Consider the following 19,339-nt stretch of genomic DNA (forward strand, 5'->3'; position numbering starts at 1 on the left):
AATTATGAGTGAGATATTAATACTGGTGAGGATGAAGCTAGTACATTACCCACTGGCTTGTGTCCTTGGACTAGTGAGTGCATCACTTCTGTGACTCAGTTTCTTCATCTCCAAACTGAGCAAAGACAACTTGAGTCTTGGGGTAGGGACCAGTGGGCGGGTCCTATAATCAGCGCTTCCGTGGGTGCATCAGCTCAAGGCCAGCATTGGGAATGCTCATTCTTCACAATGGTCAGTGGAGAGCCAGTGTCCTCCTCCACGGCTGGCATGTCACTCCTGCCAGAAAGCCCACGGCTGAGCCGTGACTCCCAGGAGAGTGGCTTTTCTCTTCAGCTGTCACTACCGAAGCCCGGGCTGACTATTAAACAAGCTGCTCCGACTCCGCGTCCTGCTCTCCTGTCAGCGGGAAAACTACCGCTCCAGAGGACAGACCTTCTATAAGGAGAGACAAAGTGTCACTAGCAGGGATCAAATCAAGAGTGAGTCCTTTGGTAGCAGGTGCCGGCCAGGCTGCAGGGAGGCCAGGCCCACTCTGCTCCAATTTGTTTCGTTCCAAGTTGGTGTCTCCCAGCTGCCCACAACGCCCATGCTCACCTTCAGATCTGGGACTCTAGGGAGGGGCAGCAGGAGGATAGGAAGGCGGGGATGACGTCAGAGTCATGAGGTTACCGTAGACTGTGATGTAAAGATGTGAGGTATTTGAGATGATGAAGACTCCTTGTCCTTTTCTTTGCCCTGCCCTGACCTTGCTGTCTACCCTCAGAACCATAGTCAACCTAACAACAGGCTGTGTCCAGATCATCCTTGAAGACATTCAGGATCTGAATGTCCACGGGAGTGGAGGGTTGGATCCTGGAGAACTCTGCACTGTCCAGAATCATCAGCAGCAAAGGGCAGCAGCAGGGCTTAGGGCTGAGCCCTCCGGCTGGGAGGGGCGCTGTCCACGCATGATTACACGGAGGAGGGTCTGATGCTGACCGGGTGGTGGCACTCTGGGGCGGGTGAGCCTAAGGTGCAGCCTGCTGTGTTGAGGGGAGACCAGGCAGGTGTGGGCAGCACCACTGACCAAGAGGGTGGACTGTGAGACCAGACACTGGGTCTGAGACCTGGGCACTACGGAGAATCTCTGAACCTTCTCCTGACTCAGCTTCTTCAGCATTAAAATGGAGGTGGTGATGACACCTACCTTCTAGACTTGTGATGACAACAGAGATGTGACCAATGGAAAGAACACGGGGCAGGCACTGGTACATGTTAAGCATCACATTCAGAGGCAGAAAAGGTGATGGTATTTCAGGCAATAGTGACATGAAGGTAGTCATGATGGTGACTAGGTACATGGGAAAGATAATGATGATGATGATGATGATGATGATGATGATGATGATGATGATGATGATGATAGCAAGGATGATGCCTTAGTTATGCTTCCTAGTGCTGTGGTCAAACACCTTGACCAAAAGCAACTTGGAGAGGAAAGGGTTTTACTTCAGCTTAGATGTCCTGATTACAGTCCATCAATTTCTAGCGCAGAAATTGAAGCAGGGACTACAGAGGAGTGTTGTCCAGTGGCTTGGTCCTACCCACCTGTTCAATTTACTCTCTTATACACCTCAGGATGACTTTCCCAAGGATGGCACCACCCACAGTAGGCTGGACAGATGGTGAAGATGATGGTGGTGATAGAAAAGTGGGGACCAGGATGAAGAAGATGCTGACAGTGATTCCAATGACAATGGTGATGATGGTTATGCTCCTGCCGATGATAAGAAATTAATGATGACTATTAAGATAATGCAATAGCAATGGTGGTGGCAATGATGGGGGTAATGGTGACGATGGTGAGGGTGCTGGTGATGTCTGTATCAGAATCCAATGGTGAAGAGACTAACAATAATAGCAATGACAACTCTAACAAGGATGGAGATACTGCAGCTGCCGCTGGTGATAGTTCTGATGCTGCCAGTGATGTTGAATTAATGATGACATGAAACAATAGAGTACAGAGCAAAGATTCCCCATCCGTGGACATGAGCTGACTGCTCAGGAACCCAAGCCAAGGTGATACCCAGGTCATGGAGGGGACTTGGGAGCAGGCATGATTTCACCTTCCATCAGTGATAAGCTCCACACTCACTTCTGCAGAGTGAAGATGCCCTTCACACCTGTGCAATGGGGTTGTTATGACTACTGCATCAGTGATGGGCAGCATACTTGGACAGCAGAGGTGATGGTGAGTATAAATTCCTGAAACCTGCTGATCCTTTCCTCCTCACCTCTCTCTCTGGTTCTACCATGACTTACACATCACTGGGGACCCAGTGCAGGCCCCTGATCAAAGCCTACCACCGGGACACATTGTCTACTCTCTCTTCCCTCACCCTAGAGAAGATGATCTGGGGGAAGGGTGTCACTCTCCAGGACAGGTGGTGGCATCCCTCTATTCCTGGACTCTGTGGAAGTGGCTGCCTTCTGAGGGCAGTACCACCCTCTTAAGCCAAGGACCCGGTCTCACCAGCCTTGTCAAGGGCATTCTGTGAGCCAAGCAGGGAGCAGGTCTATCTATAGATTGATCTGCATGCTGAGAGAGATCATCAATGAATTGCTGTCATTGCCCAGTGCTGGGTAGGAATTAAGCTCCTATTGGAATATCATCTCCCATGAGCTAGCAAGGAAGTGACTTAAAATCACAAATGAAGATCACACTAGGTGAGAAGCCTCACCCTTCCAGAAAGGGGACCATTGTTTTATTCTATTCTGTTTTTATTTTAGAAATTATCTTTCCTTACCCAGAGACGCATGCTCAGACCATAAGCTTAGTCATGCATCTCTGCAAGCCCACCTCCCTTGCTGAAGGTGATCAGGCTGCTGTGACATCCTCTGTTTCCAGCCATACCTTGGGTGGCTCTTTTCACCAGAACCGCGAGGAGTGTCCCCAGGGCCTCCAGATAATCTAGTCAGAGGCTGTGTGATGCAGACGTCTCAGAAACTGGGAGGGGAGAGTCTAAGAGCAAACAGTTGGGGGACAAGCAAACCTTAGAACTGACCAGGGTCGCCTGAAGAGGGCCATGCCTCTGAAGACCTAGGCTCCTCCTGAGGGCAAGCAGAGCATCCCAGGGAGCCAGACTCCCATCTCCAGCCTCAGCACACATAATGGGATTTCATGGAATTACTAATTTCAAGTGCAATTACTGCTCAATCACTGCCTTGCAAATGCGATTTTCTTCCTTTGAAATGGATTAGTGGGACTGACTTGGCCTAGGTACAAATCGGCATTTGTGGCTGGAGCACGAACACACACTAATGTCCCCATTGTCCCTGTGCAGTCCCTCTGCCAGACCCAAAAGGCAGATTCCACATCATACCAGATTGGGGTCAAAGTGCATCCTGCCTGCTCTGCTCTTGGGGGAGCCACAGGTGTCCACTGCCGGGGGCATACTGCCCAGAGGCCAAGCTTGTCAAATAACATCCCAAGTAAAAAGTCAGAGGCAATTGATCCTTACTGTTAGACTGTCTTTTACTGTTTCCGAGCCCTGAGACACTCCCTGACCTGAAAGAGACAGGGACATAGCAGTCCATCTGGTCTAGGGCTGCCAGTCATCCCAAAAACCATTTGCCACAAGAGCCTGCTGTCTCATGGGAATTCCATCCAACGACTCCTTTTCCTCTAGGGTGAGTGGCTGGTTCAGCAGGCTGCCTTCATTCAGCAACTCTGCAGACTTGGGCCAGGAAAAGTCTGGGGTGAGGTCTCCCCACCCTTGCCGTGTAGGTGGAGTGCATCTAAGTTTATCCATATGCTGTGCACGAGGGCGTATCTGAGGCTTTTATTCAGAAATGGATGTGTATTTCTGTGCATGTATCTGGACCTATTCTGCATTCTTTCTGGGCCCACTGTATCCAGCATCAGAAAACATATTCTAAGATACTCCCATCTTGATAGGGGGATAGGAGGGACCAATGGGGATACCTGCATATTCTATATATTAAAGATGCGCCTTACTCCATGCTGTAAAGAGGAAGCAGCGCAAACAAATCATCACTAGCTTATCCTGTACACACTAGTAAGGGCTGGCTTGTCTGAGTCAGCCCCTCCCACCCAGATGCCCCTGGAAGAAGAGAAGGTTCACACCAGCGTCAGCTAAACTGGACTTCAACATACCAAGAGGTACCAGAGCCTGAACAGCCGTGGGGGAAGTGTGTGAGGGGTGATAACAGAAGAAGGCCAAATGTCACAGACCTCAGAAACACGGTAAAGCACCCCACCAGAGAGGCCCCCCTGAGCTCTGCAGTGACCCTCCCCCTCCCTCGCCTTTCCCAGAGCCTATATTGTAAGGCAAATATTTAGGATGGTAATCCCACCTTCTCAGGCCATCAGCTGTCTGAATAAAACACACAACTAAAAGATGCAATTCCGGTCTCTGCTAATTAGCCCCTGTTGGGTCGGGCGGTCTGAGCTCCAGTATTCTGATTACCCCCAAATCAGTATTCTGATTTGACCCCAGTCCTATGGTTTCTGTCTCACCAGGATCTTCACTCTGTCAGCACAACTCTGATGCATTCTGTGGGGGACGGGAGAAAGGGCACACTCCATTCCACTTCCTGTCCCCTACTTTAATGTGCACCCCGCTCACCAGCCTGATTTAGGGGTGGCTCAGATTAAGCTGGTCAAGCCTGGGGACACAGACTGTTCCCATCCTACAGACCCAGGGGAAGCTGACTCTTGGCAGGACAGGCAGGCACCCTGAAGCTCCCAGATTCCCTTAGGGCAAAAGAGATTCCAATCAGCCCTCTAAGGGCTTCTCCCAGAAGGTCACTCAGCTTGTCCTTTTAGCCTTGAGCTCCCCTAATGTCCAGCATCCCTCCAGCAAAGCCACCCATACAGAGGGACCCCACCCAGGGCCATCTTCTTCCTGGGTTCTTTATCAGGGCAAGGGCTCATGGGTAGTAAGCCCCATGACAGGTTTAGTCAGGTAAGGGATGTGATTGAAGGGAAACCGGGAAGTGGAGAGGTGGCTTCCTCTTCATAACAGTGAAAGGCAGAAGGAGTGAAAGGCCTCCACAGAACAGAGTTCGGGGGAGGGGGCGGGCTACGAGGGCTTGGGCACAAGAGACGTGACCAGCGAGCGGAACTTGTTCTCGTGTGGTCACTCCTCCTGCTCTGCGGCCTTACCACACCTCTGTCCTCCATACACAGGGTCCACCTACCCAGAGCCTCGATCTCCCTCCTCCCACATCTCCATCTAGACCTCCCCCAAATTTCACCTCCTTGGACAGCCCTTCTTCAACAGACTTCGAGTGACCCTTCATATTGATCGCTGTAGCATAGAGCCCACATCAAAGAGCACAGTGGCCAGATCTACCCTCTCCCTCAGGCAAGGTTCTCCATGCTTCCTGCTCAGCTTACCAGACACAGGCCACAAATTCCAGCCATTGATGCTTACGGGGGTCTTCAAATCAGATAAGGCTCCAGAAGTAATTGCACCAGGTTTACTCCAGAAGTAATCCCATCCCAGGGTTGAGGCTGAGCCGCTATCACACAGTTGCACCTACGGCATCCTTTAGAAGACTGGTTGAAGAGCCTCCTTCTCTAGCATGGCCAGCATCCCCCAGTTCCTGTCCCACGTCCCTGCCATCAGAATACAGCACTAACCTTTACACTCATGGGTCCTCCATAGATGGGTCCCTGAACGAGCATAGATGCTCTAAGGATTCCAGTGCCTAAAAGAGGAAGAGTTCAGACCGGGACTGGCCATGTGTCCACCGGAGGCAGATGACACACACACTCTGCTGTATTTCTCACAGCAAATTCCCTCCCCCACTGGAAAGCCCATCTACACGCCCCTGAATGAAGATAGAACAGGTGCAGCTGGGCATGGGCCTCTGGGTTATGGTTGCCGCCGTAGACACCTCCCTCCTGATGTGCAGGCCCCATCTGGATCATCTTAGTAGGGACACCATGGCTACAGCAGGATGTAGCCAGGGCTTGGAGCCTCTCCATTTTGTTGATGGACAGATCAGAGGCTGAGGGTGTGGAAAGTGGATGGGAGAGACCCCTGGGGCTGTAGGCTCACTGTGTTCTCCCCACACGAAGACCCTCCCTTGTGCATTTAGTTCTTTATGAGTTGAGTCGCTCAACCACTGGCCAGAAATGATCAAGGGGGCCATTCAAGTGTTTTGTTTTTTTGTTTTGTTTTGTATTTTTTAAAAAGCAGAATTGGATTTAAACCGCACTCACCCAGGTCACCTTGATGCTATCTCTGTCCTGGCTACTTACGCTTCAGAGCTCCTAGGTACGACCCTGGTATCGGGGGTCCAGGTTGGGGAGGAGGCAACATGTGAAAACTGGATCCAGCCTTACCTCATATGCGGCCATACAGGGATCATCTCTTGGTAGCTCAGTTTCCTCTTGCTAAAATGCTGACATTGGTACCCAGAGCACCGAGTGAAGGTCAAATATGAGCATTCTTCAGTAGCCCTCGCTGCAGGCCCACACAGCAGACTCTTGGTAAACACTGTCACTACCGACTTCCCCGGTGCTGGCGGACAGTCAAGGGTGCAGGGTTGGGAATCCACTGAGCTGTCTAAGTGTGTCTCTTGGTGACAGAGGTTCTGGGGTGTGAGGCTCTAATCACACAATGCCCCCTCCCTCAGAAACAGAGTTCTGGCCTCCGTAATTATTTATGTTAATATCCACTTCTCTCCCTAAACCAGCATTCCTTATCATCTCAGTCCCAATATTTAAACGTCCATTTTGGGATAATCACGGGAGCAGGCAAGACTATTTGTTATTTTTTAACACGGAAATTGATATTCTGGTTTCATAAATCCTGCCTTTCACGCATCGCCTATGGGTTATTAGCGTTCAGTCAGCGCATCCATTTTGCCCCTTCATATCTCATTTCTCCGGCTCACCTTCCTGAGGAAGGAGACAGGCTCATGAGTCCGCAGTCAGCTCACTCTGGGCTCTTTTTAATTTACACCTGACAGAAAACTAAAATTGCTCAAACTTCAACTTCCCATTTTCCCTCCGCTGTCTTTTCAACCACTATTGTTCCCTTTTCTCGGTGTTTTTTTTTTAAAGATAAAACTTCAAAAATGTAGAGTGAACGGTTTGCAAGTGGGGAGGTCAACGGCATATTCATGATGTTTGGCAGAGGCTTGGCGTCTTCCGGTTGTAACTCTTTCTCCTGCTTGGCTAGAGTGAGATACATTTGTATACATTTTACCCCTTTAGCTTCTGCAATAAATAGAATTGTTTCATAATTGCGCTTTAGATTGTTCTTTGGTGATTGAATATGAACAGCTGGGCTTTGTGTTGATCGTGCCTCTTGCCACTCTGCTGAGTTTGTTAATGTGTACGTGGGTGGGGTAGAGAGAAAGAGAGGGAGAGAGACTTTGCAGTTGTTAAAATGAGACTTGACTTGATTTTTAATGGTGCTTGTGTGCGAGTGAACAGGAGCGCAGGTGCCAAAGGAGACCAGAAGGGGGCGACAGATCCACAGGAGCTGGAGTGGCATGTGGTTGTGAGGCCCCAGACCCCCATGCTAAGAACCAACTCAACAATAAAAACAATAAGAAAAGAACCAGATCAAGAGCAGTGGGCACCCTTAATCACTGAGCCATCTCTCCAGTGTAATAACCAGAGGTTGTGGTGACACTGTTGGGGTCCACCCTTGATGGGATTCAAATGTTCCAGGTAGGGGTGTGTGAATTAGAAAAAATAGGTAGGAGGAATAAAGATACAAAAGAAATACAGAGACAGAATAGAACCGGGAGGGTTATCCAGTGTGTACTGAATGCTGAATATGCCTGTGTTTATTTTCCACATGCTTATACACCCCAAGCCATCAAAGGGAGGAAGAAGGCAAAAGACTGCGTTAACAAAGGACAAACAGAACAATCACTTAGTATAATACTTGAAATATCAAGCAACTATATCCTTTAGTTAAGCATTCTGTTGTTTAGGCAGGACATGTAATGACCACACCTTAGACCAAGCATTCTGGGGGCAGCCGCTCCCTGGATCAAACCTCCTGTCATACCCTTGAAGGAGCAGGAATAGGCTTGAATTTTTGACCTTTGGTCATGGTGAAGCAGATCCTCTATGGGCCACCTTAATATCCAGAACACCAGGTAGCCACACCCTAGGCCAGGATGTCTAGTTTGTAGCCGCTCCTTAAGTCAGACTTCCTGCCAATAACCTTGAAAGAGCAAGAACAGGCTTGAGCTCTCTGACCTCAGTCAAGGAGGAGTGGACCCACTTCTGCGGGCCCCCACACTCCAGCCACCAGTTGTTTGGAAGGTTTTTTTTTTCCTTCTTAAGATCTAGCTATAGGTTTTCCTGAATCAGCTGATTTTTCTATCTTATCTCTGCTGCGCCCTTTGTTCCCTCTCTCCCACTGGTTTTGGATTTCCTTTGCTCGTCTTTAGAAAAGTATGAAGTAAGATCACGGATTTGACCTCTTTCTGTTTTAACTTTGCTGTTCACAGCTATATATTACCCCGGCAGAGCGGCTTTCCCTGCAGTCCAAAAGCTTGGTGTCTTTTTAATCTTTTTCTTCTTTATTTCATTCTAAAGGTATTTCCCCCAGGATTTCTTCTTCTTTTAACAGGTTTTTATTATTATTTATTTATTTTGGATTTTTTTTTTTTTTTTTGAGACAGGGTTTCTCAGTGTAGCTTTGGCGCTTGTCCTGGAACTAGTTCTTGTAGACCAGTTTGACCTCAAACTCACAGACATCCACCTGCCTCTGCCTCCCAAGTGCTGGGATTAAAGGCGTGCGCCACCACCGCCTGGCCTTCTGACAGCCCTCGAGAGTGTGTGGCTCGGTGCCTTTGTACATCTCTGTTGTCTTTCTCTCGCCCTCGGCTAGCTTCGGTCCATTCTGTGTTGTTAGTCATTTGAAACAAAGACAAAGCAAAGGTCTCTCCTGGACAAGGCTCCACACGGGCACACATCCTGTGGGTGTTGGCAGTGTGTCCCTGGTCTCTTGGTCCAGCTGGATCGTGGTGTCCGATTCCCCCATTCGGTTTTCATCCCTGTCCGTCATCACTGCTCCTGGCAGCACCTCCATTTCTCCTCTCATTTTTAATGCCCTTGCATAAACCTTCCCTCAATGAACCCCCAGTTCATCAGAGCACCCCAACAACTGGGCCTACCCCTCCAACACACACCAGACACTACCCATTTCTTCTCCCGCCCATTATTATCTCAGGAAGGCCCAACGGCTGGAGAGGCTGTGGCTTCACCTCCCAGATGCAATGAGAGGCCCATGGTGAGGGTGGACACCAAGGGGCACAGCTGAGGTTTGACACATGGTTGAAAAAACTTTAATTATCTGGAAAATAGAATTCAAAATATTTTAGATGAAGTCAAATTAGCGTCCAGCTGGGACTCCGGCTGAGCAGATGTCACCGTTATCACATCTCGCTGCCTCTGCCTTCCCTGAATCTCTGCCACGTGAGTTTAATTCACAGAACTTAGCCTTGCTCTCCTGCTCGCACGCCACACCTGAGAGGCCTGGACCGGTGCAGTCACAGCGGCCAGTGGTGAGGTAGTGCCGCAGGCCAGGGGGGTCAAAGTCCAGGGCCCACCCAGCCAAGGTCTTGTCTTGGACACACGCTGTCATCACGAAATCCATGTGGGCTCCAGAAAAGACAGGGCCTGTCCCCACAAGGTGCAGACAGTGTTCAGGGGTTCGTGCCTGAACCAGCGATGACAGAGAGGAATTCCCCACTGCTCTGTAAGTGATGGTGTGTGGCTCAGAGCTGCCAGCGAGAGGATAAATGGCCCCCGAGAGCCTGTGGATGTGTGAAAGCCCAGATCATAAAGAGCAGTTTTCTTAACAAAATCCATCTTTAGATGTATGGTTTTCATAGCCGGGATGGGAAAAGCACAAAACACCCTTATCTGAACAGAACACAAAAACACTCTGGCAGATCCAAGAGCTCTCTGAGCCGGGAAGCCACTGCTGGGCCTCCACCAGGTTTGTTTAGAAACGGCAGCGTTGTCCGCAAGGTGGGGACTCACAGGGTCTTGGCTGGTGGGCCTGTCAGGACTCTGCAGTATGCTGTGCAGGTCCCTCTGGGGCACACCCTTCTCACCCCTGGCTCCTGTCAATCTCAAGGTCAGCTCCACCCTGAAAATGAAAGCCAGCTTGCTTCTGTAGAAGAGCTGTTTTCCTCTACTTTGGAAAACCTGGCCTCCTGCATCAGCTTCCTACCACCACCTTCAAAACCCACCACTGACTTGGAGGCTCAGTGGATGCATGTGTGGTTTTGTTTTGTTTACTTTTTTATAGATCAGAAATTGGACGCAGAAGTCACACGGCTCAAGTCAAAGCGTCAGTAGGCTTTTTAGAGACCTGAGGGGAAGCGTGTTGAAGGATTCAGGTTTTAACACTGAGGTCCCTTCCCCCTGATGGCTGCCAGTTGAAGTTTTACCAGCTTCTTTTGCCCTTGTGTTCACTGTGGCTCACTTTTCCTTTGTCCTCAAAGATATGTCTTCTCTCTGATTCAACAATGGGCCCCTTCTGGGCATGATTATCTTACCAAAAGGACTCACGGGGTGACACTGGTCTGCCTTGGGTCCTTTATGCTCCCTGTGACCTCTAGTTCCACAACCCTAATCACAAAGTATCTTTCCTCGGATTGGTGACATGCTCGCAGATTCTGGGGATTGTAGTGGACGTCTAAGGGACCATTGTCTGCCCGCCAACCACAGCATCTCGAGTAGAGTTGAGGTGGAGGTTATCCTGACTCCATTTCCCCACACGAGTTGCCCCGTGACTTGATGAGGGATTCTCTGTCCACCTCATCCAACTTGAAGGTCAAACTTCCCAAGGTCAATGGCTTCCAAAGGTTCTTCGCAGAACTTGAGTCTGGGTAGTCAGATCTTTGGGATGCCCTCATATGTGGGTTTCTAGAGTACAGTGGACAGAAGTTGATCGAGTTGGTCCCCTTTGAAGTGCGGGAGTGTCTATGCCTGTCAGTCATGGCCAGTGAGAACAGGAATAAATGTCCAAGAAAATTAGGAATAGGGATTCCAGGCCAATGCTCAACTTTCAAGCCCTGGGAATGGCTTCCCCTCTCTAAGCACAGATGAGGTTAAATGAACATCCGAGGGCCCTTCTGGCATGTAACCTCGTGTACAATCTACTTCCAGGGAAATGCCTTTTTAAATCCAACAGAGTCTCTTTCATAGACCTGTCAGTCAGATCTGATCTTATCTTTTTTCCTTCATCTCCACAGAGGCAAACGGCTTTCTCCTGCTAACACTGCTGCTCACCCCCATCTCCCACCCCTTTCCTTGCTCCAGCCCACCCCCACTGCGCTCCTACCCTAAGCCTTGACTTCCTGGTTTTTTCTCCTGGGGTACGCACGCCCCCCACAATTACCATCTTGAAGAACCTCCCTTGGTGGAGCTTGCCAATTTCTCCAGGGGCCTTCAAAGCAAAAAATGAAATATACATGAAATTTTCAAAGACTGATTGGAAAGGATAAGGAATAAACACAGTAAAACTAATCAATCAGACATGCCGGATACCAACGGTGAACTCTAATCCTTGCACAAGAGACTGCGGCATGTGGCCTTCATCTCTGAGCCCTGGGATGTAGGATGCTGAGTGATAGCTGAACTGGGCAACGGCAGAGCCCAAGGCGTGCAGGAGGATGCATGTCACTTCCCTGCTGGCCGTGCTTCTTCTCCATCACAAGATATGCCTTCTTTGGTAACAGATGCAGAAGAGGATCGTGACCATCATCCTTTCCAAACATCTGTCCTTACAAAGCTATGTCCATCTCTGTCCTAGTTAACTTCAGCTGTCAATTAACACAGCCTAGAGTCATATGAGGGACAAGCCTCCATTGAGGAATTGCCTAGGTCAAATGTGGGAATGTATAGAAGGGTCAGCCCACTGTGGGTGGTGTCATTCCCTAGGCTGGTGGTCTTAGGTGGTACAAGAAGGCTGGGTAAGCATGAGCGAGTGATTGAGCCAGCAAGCAATGTTCTTCCATGGTTTCTTCTTTGGGTATCTATTTAAGTTCCTGTCCTGACTTCCCTCAGTGACAGACTATGACCTGAAAGTATAAGCCAAATCAACCCTTCCCTTCCCTAAGTTGCTTTGTTTAGGTCAGAGAGTTTTAGCTCAGCCACAGAAAGGAAATGAGAACAACTTCCTAGCCATACCACCTGCCCATCTCTCCGGACAAGAGATTCTGTGCTCACTGCGATCAGTGCAGGACCAGGCCACCACTATCTCCTCTGCGAAGAAGAGGGGCTATGATGGCTCACACCCCAAAAGTCAGATGTCTCTGCACCTGCGATCTCAAGGAGTAACAATGTAGCCTCAATGCGGCCACCCCTTATTGCAGGAGAGGTAGACAAACTGCAGAATGGAATAAATTTTTCAATGACTCCACCCGCTACCAAGGGGTTCCGAGGCAGAAGCAACTGCAGCAGATACGAGAGGAGCTCGAGAGGTGCCTGTAGAAAAAGACTGGCAGATGTTCACAGAGCCTCACAGAGATTTGCTTGCTCCCTTTTCAGTCAGATCATTCTGGATCCTGCTGGCTAGCTGCTGCTGTGGTGGGCCCATGGCCACAGGACCTGGGCTCTTTCTCTCTGTATAGCCTCAGATCTCTCCATGGGGCTTGTGCCCCCCTCCTCTGGATAGAACTGTAGCTGCTGCAATCCCATCTGCTCCCTGGAGACTCCACCAAGAGCTCACCACCTTCGCGTGTGTCTCAAAGCTTCCCATGTCATTAGGCCGCGTTTCTGGTTCCCGAATGAAGCGGAAAATCCCGGGACTAGGGTTTCACGCCAGCGGGCACGTCCACAGTCTGCAGCTCTCTGATAGCCCGGCTCAGTGGTGGATGATCCTGTCAGCTTCCGAGGCTGTATGCTAAGCATTTAGGATACAAACTCAAAATCCACTCCCGGCTTGGGGACCCACCCAATTACAGCCTATTCCATGTGGAGTGGATGTAGGAAGTAAGAGGAGGTACTTGAGACTCAGGGGCATCACCCATGTGGGTCCTAAGAGGACCACGCCGTTACTGGGTCTGGGGGAGGGGAGTGGCAGCTCTCTAGAAACAGGTAAGAGCTGGGTATGTATGCCTGGCCTGAAGGCAACCAGATGGGGGCTGAGAAAGTGGAACTGAGGTGAGAAGCAGGTGCTCAGGCTCAGTCTCGTCTTAAAGTCCAGAATCCTAAAGGTGGGGGACTGTGGTGGAATGAATAGTTGTGGCCCTCAAAGACTGATGTATTTGAAAGCTGGGCCCATAGGGAATGGCACTGTTAGGAGACCCATTAGGCACAATGGCACTTGTTGGAGTAGGTGTAGCCTTGTTAGAGGAAGTGTGTCACTGTGGGGCAGGCTTTGAGGTCTCCTATGCTCAAGCTACACCCAGTGTGATAGCTTCTGCTGCCTGCAGATCAAGATGGAGAACTCTCAGCGCCTTCTCCAGCACCATGTTTGCCTGCATGCTGCCAGGTCCCACCGTGATGACCATGGACTAAACCTCTGAACTGGAAGACAGCCCCAATCAAATGTTTTCCTTTATAAGAGTTACTGTGGTCATGGTGTCTCTTCACAACAATAAAACCCTAACTAAGACAGAAACTTTCCAGGCAACAGAACAGATGTAACGAGCATGATTCTTTTCTTTTCTTTTTCTTTCTTTTTTTTTTTTTTTTTTGAGACAGGGTTTCTCTCTAGCTTTGGTGCCCATCCCGGAACTAGCTCTTGTAGACCAGGCTGGCCTCGAACTCCCAGAGATCCTCCTGCCTCTGCCTCCCGAGTAATGGGATTAAAGGCGTGCGCCACCACTGCCCAGCAGTTTTCAAGGAAAATCTTTATAGTGGGTCCCTTGGGAGCCTGAGACCCTGGCGGGCAGCATCTCTGATCCACAGATGGGCCCGTGACCCAAGCCTGTTCTTTGTCTCTGATTGATGCAGGGATGGTCCGCACATGGTCCAGCCAGTCCAATCCCAGGAAATGTGATTTGCCCTAGGGTGGGTGGCAAAGGATCTCACACTTTCCATGCCCTATGCCCTACCTCTAGAGATCAACTCAGGGCCAATCAGAGTGAGGGTCATACCTGCTCCGGGACTGACAGGAGCTGGGTCTGGAAGGAAGCAAGGGTGACCAGTGTCCATCCTGGCACAGTGGCCACAGCTTCCAGATTCTGAAGTCAAAGCTTGAGAAGCCACAGCAACAGCTGAGATGGAAGGACTGAGCTTGGCTCTGATGATGTCATGAAGCCCTGCCCTCAGCCTGGCTGGAGCCAGGCCTACTCTGTAGAGAGATTTGATTCTGAGAGTCAGCCCTGCCCCTCCCCTTTTGTTTCCTGAACACACCTGAGGTAGTAGCTTTTGTTCCTGTCACCCAGCTCTGCCACACTGAACACTCAAGCCTCAGTTTCCCCTCTGTGAGAGGAGTCAGAGAGGCTCCCAAATGAAGCTGTCACAGGCATGAGGGCATTGGTGATGCGGGTGTCCAGAAGGACCATTTTTTCACTTCTGCACTTCTCGGCCCACCATGAGGACGAGGTAGAGAAACAATGGCTATCCAGAAACATTGCTGCCCCGAAAAGATGCTGTTCCCTAAAGCAAGACCCACTGCCTATCTGGGTTCTCTGCATCCATCCTGGTCAGATCAAAAGGAGCTGGCAGGAGAGGCTCTGCCCACTGGGGCTGCAGTCCATGGAGAGGTCTGCCTGTGTAGACATTGCTGCCCAGGGCCTGTCCTCATAGAGTTCCTCCCCGACACTCAAGCAGGCTTCCAGGCTGTCCCTGTGAGAGGAGAGCGAGCTTAGCCTTGGCAATGCTGTTAGCCTTCTCCAGGCACCAGAGACCCATGTGAAGGAGTTGAATGCACACCCTACACCATTTGGACAAAGTGGGGTGCTATAGGGAACCACTTGTGCACATCCTACACCATTTGGACAGAGTGGGGTGCTATAGGGAACCACTTGTAGACAGCCAACTCTGCACACCCTACACCATTTGGAGAGAGTGGGGTGCATAGGGAACCACTTGTGGACAGCCAACTCTGCACACCCTACACCATTTGGAGAAAGTGGGGTGCGTAGGGAACCACTTGTGGGCAGCATTCATGGAAGTGAGGCATCTGGTCACCAGGAGAACACAGATATGATGACTGTAAGTGACACACTCCTCACCACTTGTGAGCTGCAGGGAACACACATGCTGGAGTCACAGAGTATACACACATAGTGCATGTTAAGTGACCTGCAGAGTCACACCTCCCTGTGGCAGTGAGAACATGCCAAAGCAGACACAGGGACCCCAAAATGACACACAGAGAGAGACCATATACAGGAAATTGCTCATATCAGTTCCGTGCTCAACCATGTAACCCACAGGGTAAGGCAGGAAGAAACAGGCACCCCAGACAAACACTGACACATGACACGTGCCAGGGACTCAAGATGGTGACACATTCTAATAACAAGGCAGTTTAAACACAAGCGATGTGGACAATAGACCAAAGCCGCTCACACCTCAACATAATACATGTGAGGAGCCCGCTTGTTACCCAGGAGAGCACGCACAGGCTCCACATAGCCTGTGTTTGGTGGGCATATATAATACAAGAGGGTTGCCTTATTTCCCATTGTCAATTGTTCAGTAAGTGCTTTGCAGTAAAGCCTTTATCTCCTAGATTAAAAAAAAAATGCTTATGCAGACAGTCCTGGTTGACATCTACATAAATCTCCCTGTTGCATTCTGCTGCCCAGGCTTGCCCCCAGCACCCCTGCTCTTCCTGGAAATGCAGCCGGGGTATGTGTCTGCTGAGTCCAGATGTGAGAGAGCACAGGACCCAGGAAGTCTCTGGAAGCTTCAGCTTGGCTGACACTGCTGAGAAAACACCTGCTTCCTGCATTATTAAAGGACTCTCAGGATGCGGTTGGTGGACCGTGGGAGTGATGCTGGTCCCAGCTGTCCATCTTTGCATCTTTCATGGTAAAGTGATGCAGCTGTATTATCTCCCAACACTCACCACACTGGCTCTCGGGAGACCGTGGACCACGGAGAGTCTAGGTCCCTGAGGGGAGCACAGGAATGCAGGCTGCTGTGTATCAGCCACTTCAGCATGACGCTGTCTGATCCGAGCCCTTTCCCACACCATGTAACACACATAGGGCCTTAGATCCAGGTTTTATAGAAAGGCAGTTCACTCTGGTGCTTTTGACGCACGTGTCTGGAGTGATACAAGTGCACTCAGAGTCCTTGACTTCCTAGGTGTGCATCTAGCGAATCACTTTTCTTGTCTTTAAAGCAGGGTGTAAGGATTTGGGGTGTGTAACTATCCAATTAATATCCTTGTCTTTAAGGTGGAGTGTAAGTGAGCAGAAGGGCTCCTGTCATCTGAACTGCCCAGAGTCACAGTCTGCAGCTTGGGACCCAGGAACCAGGAGCCAGTCCTAGAGATGATGGCCTGAGACCACAACACAGCATGGGTTTGAGCTCTCTGGCCACAAACACTGCTGCCCAGGCTCTGGTACCCACTCAGTGCATATGGATTCCAGACACGCCATGGCCATGCTCTATGAGACAGGCTTGGGAATTAGACCATGCCTTATAATGACTCTGCCCAAACTGCCCTGGCTCTCCTCCCAAACTGGCTCTCCTGCCAGCATGCCACCTATTCATGACACTCTCTCTCAGAGGAGCTCGGAGAGCTAAGAAGGGAGGTTCTGTGTGAATTAAAAGTGCATTAACGCTCTCAAAGGACATCAAAGTCAATTTCAGTTTTCCAGAACAAAGTGCCTATCTCAGAGCCGCATCACTGTTCCCAGCATTAGGAGTGCCCCCTCCAGCGCCATCTCTACTGCTCACTTCCTGGGCGTGGTCTGTGCCGTGACACTGGCCATTGTTTTAATCACAAGCCCATAATGAACAAATGTAATTAGGAGGAAAGGAGACACAGGCCCCTTGGAGGGTAATTATGTGCTTGTTACGGCTCATTTTCCGTGTCTCGTGGTGTGTGTAACTCACTCTAGGAGCCCAGCAAGGACCTGGGTGGAGCGGTGCCATGTGTCACACTGCACACATTTCTAAGTTTCTGTGTCCAGGCTCTGTCTGTGTTGCTGTAGGTGTAAATACTGCAGACAGAGCACCCTGGCCCCTGGGGTGTCTCCCATCTACAGCAGATTTGGAAGGAGGCCTGAGACTTTCCTATCAAGGCAAGAGTTAAGCCAGCAGACATTACAAAGGAAGAGCATGGCAGGCTCTAATGACATGGCACAGAAGTCTGGGGAAGAAGTCCCCAGGAAGTGACATTTAAACTGAGAACTTTGAGCCAGGTAGGTGAGAGACTGAGAAGAAATACAGAGCCGCAAGTTCATGATGAGGTCACAAAGAGACACTGGGTATTCAAAGCTATGTCCCTGCTCCCAGCCTCCCAGCCTTTAGATTATTCCATACCCCTTGGGGCCTCCCTTAGGGCACCATGAGGCCCAGTTGGGAACCTGCCGAGAACGGAGCCAGAAGTGGTTGGGAAAAGGCACAGACAGACCACAGCTCAGCAGGAAGTCAGGTGTGTCTCCGGGGACATTGCCATGACACTTTGTCACTGAGCTTTAGAGGAAATGGATGACACCATCACAAGTCAGTACCCTGCCAGGAAGGCGAGGAAAAGCACAGGCTGTGGCTGCACCTGCTGGCACATCCTGCCATCACCCACTGTTGCCCGACCGCTGAGGAAACTCATGGGGCAGCCAGGTGACAGCAGGTGACTTGCTAGCCCTCCCTGGAGGCTGAAGAGGAGTGGAGAAGTCCCTGCTCCTGAGAGACTCCTATATTTATAACCCAGCTGGCGAGGGTTAGATGGATGTCCTGCATAGGTAGGCAACACACCTACAAGTTCCAGAGGCAGGGTTCTCAAAGACCTACTGCCATAAAGTTGGGGCTCTGCACCATGGTGTACCCCAAAGAGATGATCACCTGCTACTAGGACACAGTGGGGACCACAGGGAACTAAGGGCACACCCCACAATGAAGGCATGAACACATGGGACCCTGGGTATCCCGAATGCTTAGGGGATGGCCATGGACAGCTATATGCTTGTGGCACACTGAGAGGGAGAGTCACTGGGGACTTTGAGGGGTGCAGCTGAATCCCAGCTGCAGGGAGCTGTTCTCTGCAGTCAGTCCACCTATGACCAGACATCACTCCTCTAGTGACAGGTGGACCATCTGTGAGTGACTGAGAACTCCATGCCACAGGAGCTGAGACAGGACAAAAGCTTACTTCCCTAACAAACCTAAGTGGACAGTACCATGCAGGGCTGGCCTTGTGTTTACCTCTGTAGGGGAAGGGCCTATTCTGTCCTGTCTCTAGGGTCCCCTCTGTGTTTGACTTCTCTGTAGTTCCACCATGGCTGCTGAAACTCCACGTCAATGACAGCCTATGGCAGGAAAGCCACCATCCCACCTGACTCTAGTCTGACGGCCCCAGCCCCCTCCCAGCTTGGGTACCGGCTTCACACTGAGTCACAGTAGCCATGGCTTGCATCCTGAGATGTACCCAGGGAGAGGCAAAGACATTCTCCCAGCATGGCCAGAGGAGAGGAAGGATGTCGTGGGCACCAGCCCCTAGCCCTTGTGGAAGGAGACGGGCCAGTTTCCATCCACAGCACACAGCAAGAGAGGAGGATGACCATTCTGCAAAAGCAGGCGGCGAACGCAGAGCAAGAGGCCGCCTGCAGCATAGCTGAGCTCACAGCTGCAAACCCAAAGGATGCAGAAGAGGCTATTGGGCCAATTACAGAGCAGCTGAGATGGAAGCAGGAGGCGCCAGGATCCTGGATCCCTGGACAGACTCCATTAGGCCCATCCTTTCTTCCTGATTAAATCTCCTCTAAGTGCAGCCTTCCTAAGGGAGAGAGCTGAAGGCTTGCCGCTTGCAAGGGCCACAGGTGGCATCCCCCAGAACCCTGCCTCAGCTCCCAGCCGGAGGTGATATGTGGTACAGTCCTTCCTGCCAGAGTGATATCCTGGTGACCCTGCAGTGACCCACCAGGGCCTCCATGGTGCTTCCAAGAGCGGGTTCCGCGGTGCATCCGAGGGCAACTCTACCCCAGCCAGGGACCTGGGTCTCTCTCATCCATCCTCACTGTAACTAGCTAGAAACTTCTTTATACTAACTACCTGTGCACTCTAAAATTGACAGCACAGTGTCCCTGGGAAATAGGGGCAACCACCCTTGTAGCTCAGGGGCTGAGGGGCTGCCATGCCAAACTCTAGAGAGGGGGAAATGACAGAAATTGAGCCTGGAGTAGTGGTGCACACCTTTAATCCCAGCACTCAGTA

The sequence above is a fragment of the Microtus oregoni genome, unplaced genomic scaffold (assembly GCF_018167655.1).
Source record: "Microtus oregoni isolate MIOR12 unplaced genomic scaffold, Mior012 000003F_ref0000135, whole genome shotgun sequence".
NCBI lineage: Eukaryota > Metazoa > Chordata > Mammalia > Rodentia > Cricetidae > Microtus > Microtus oregoni.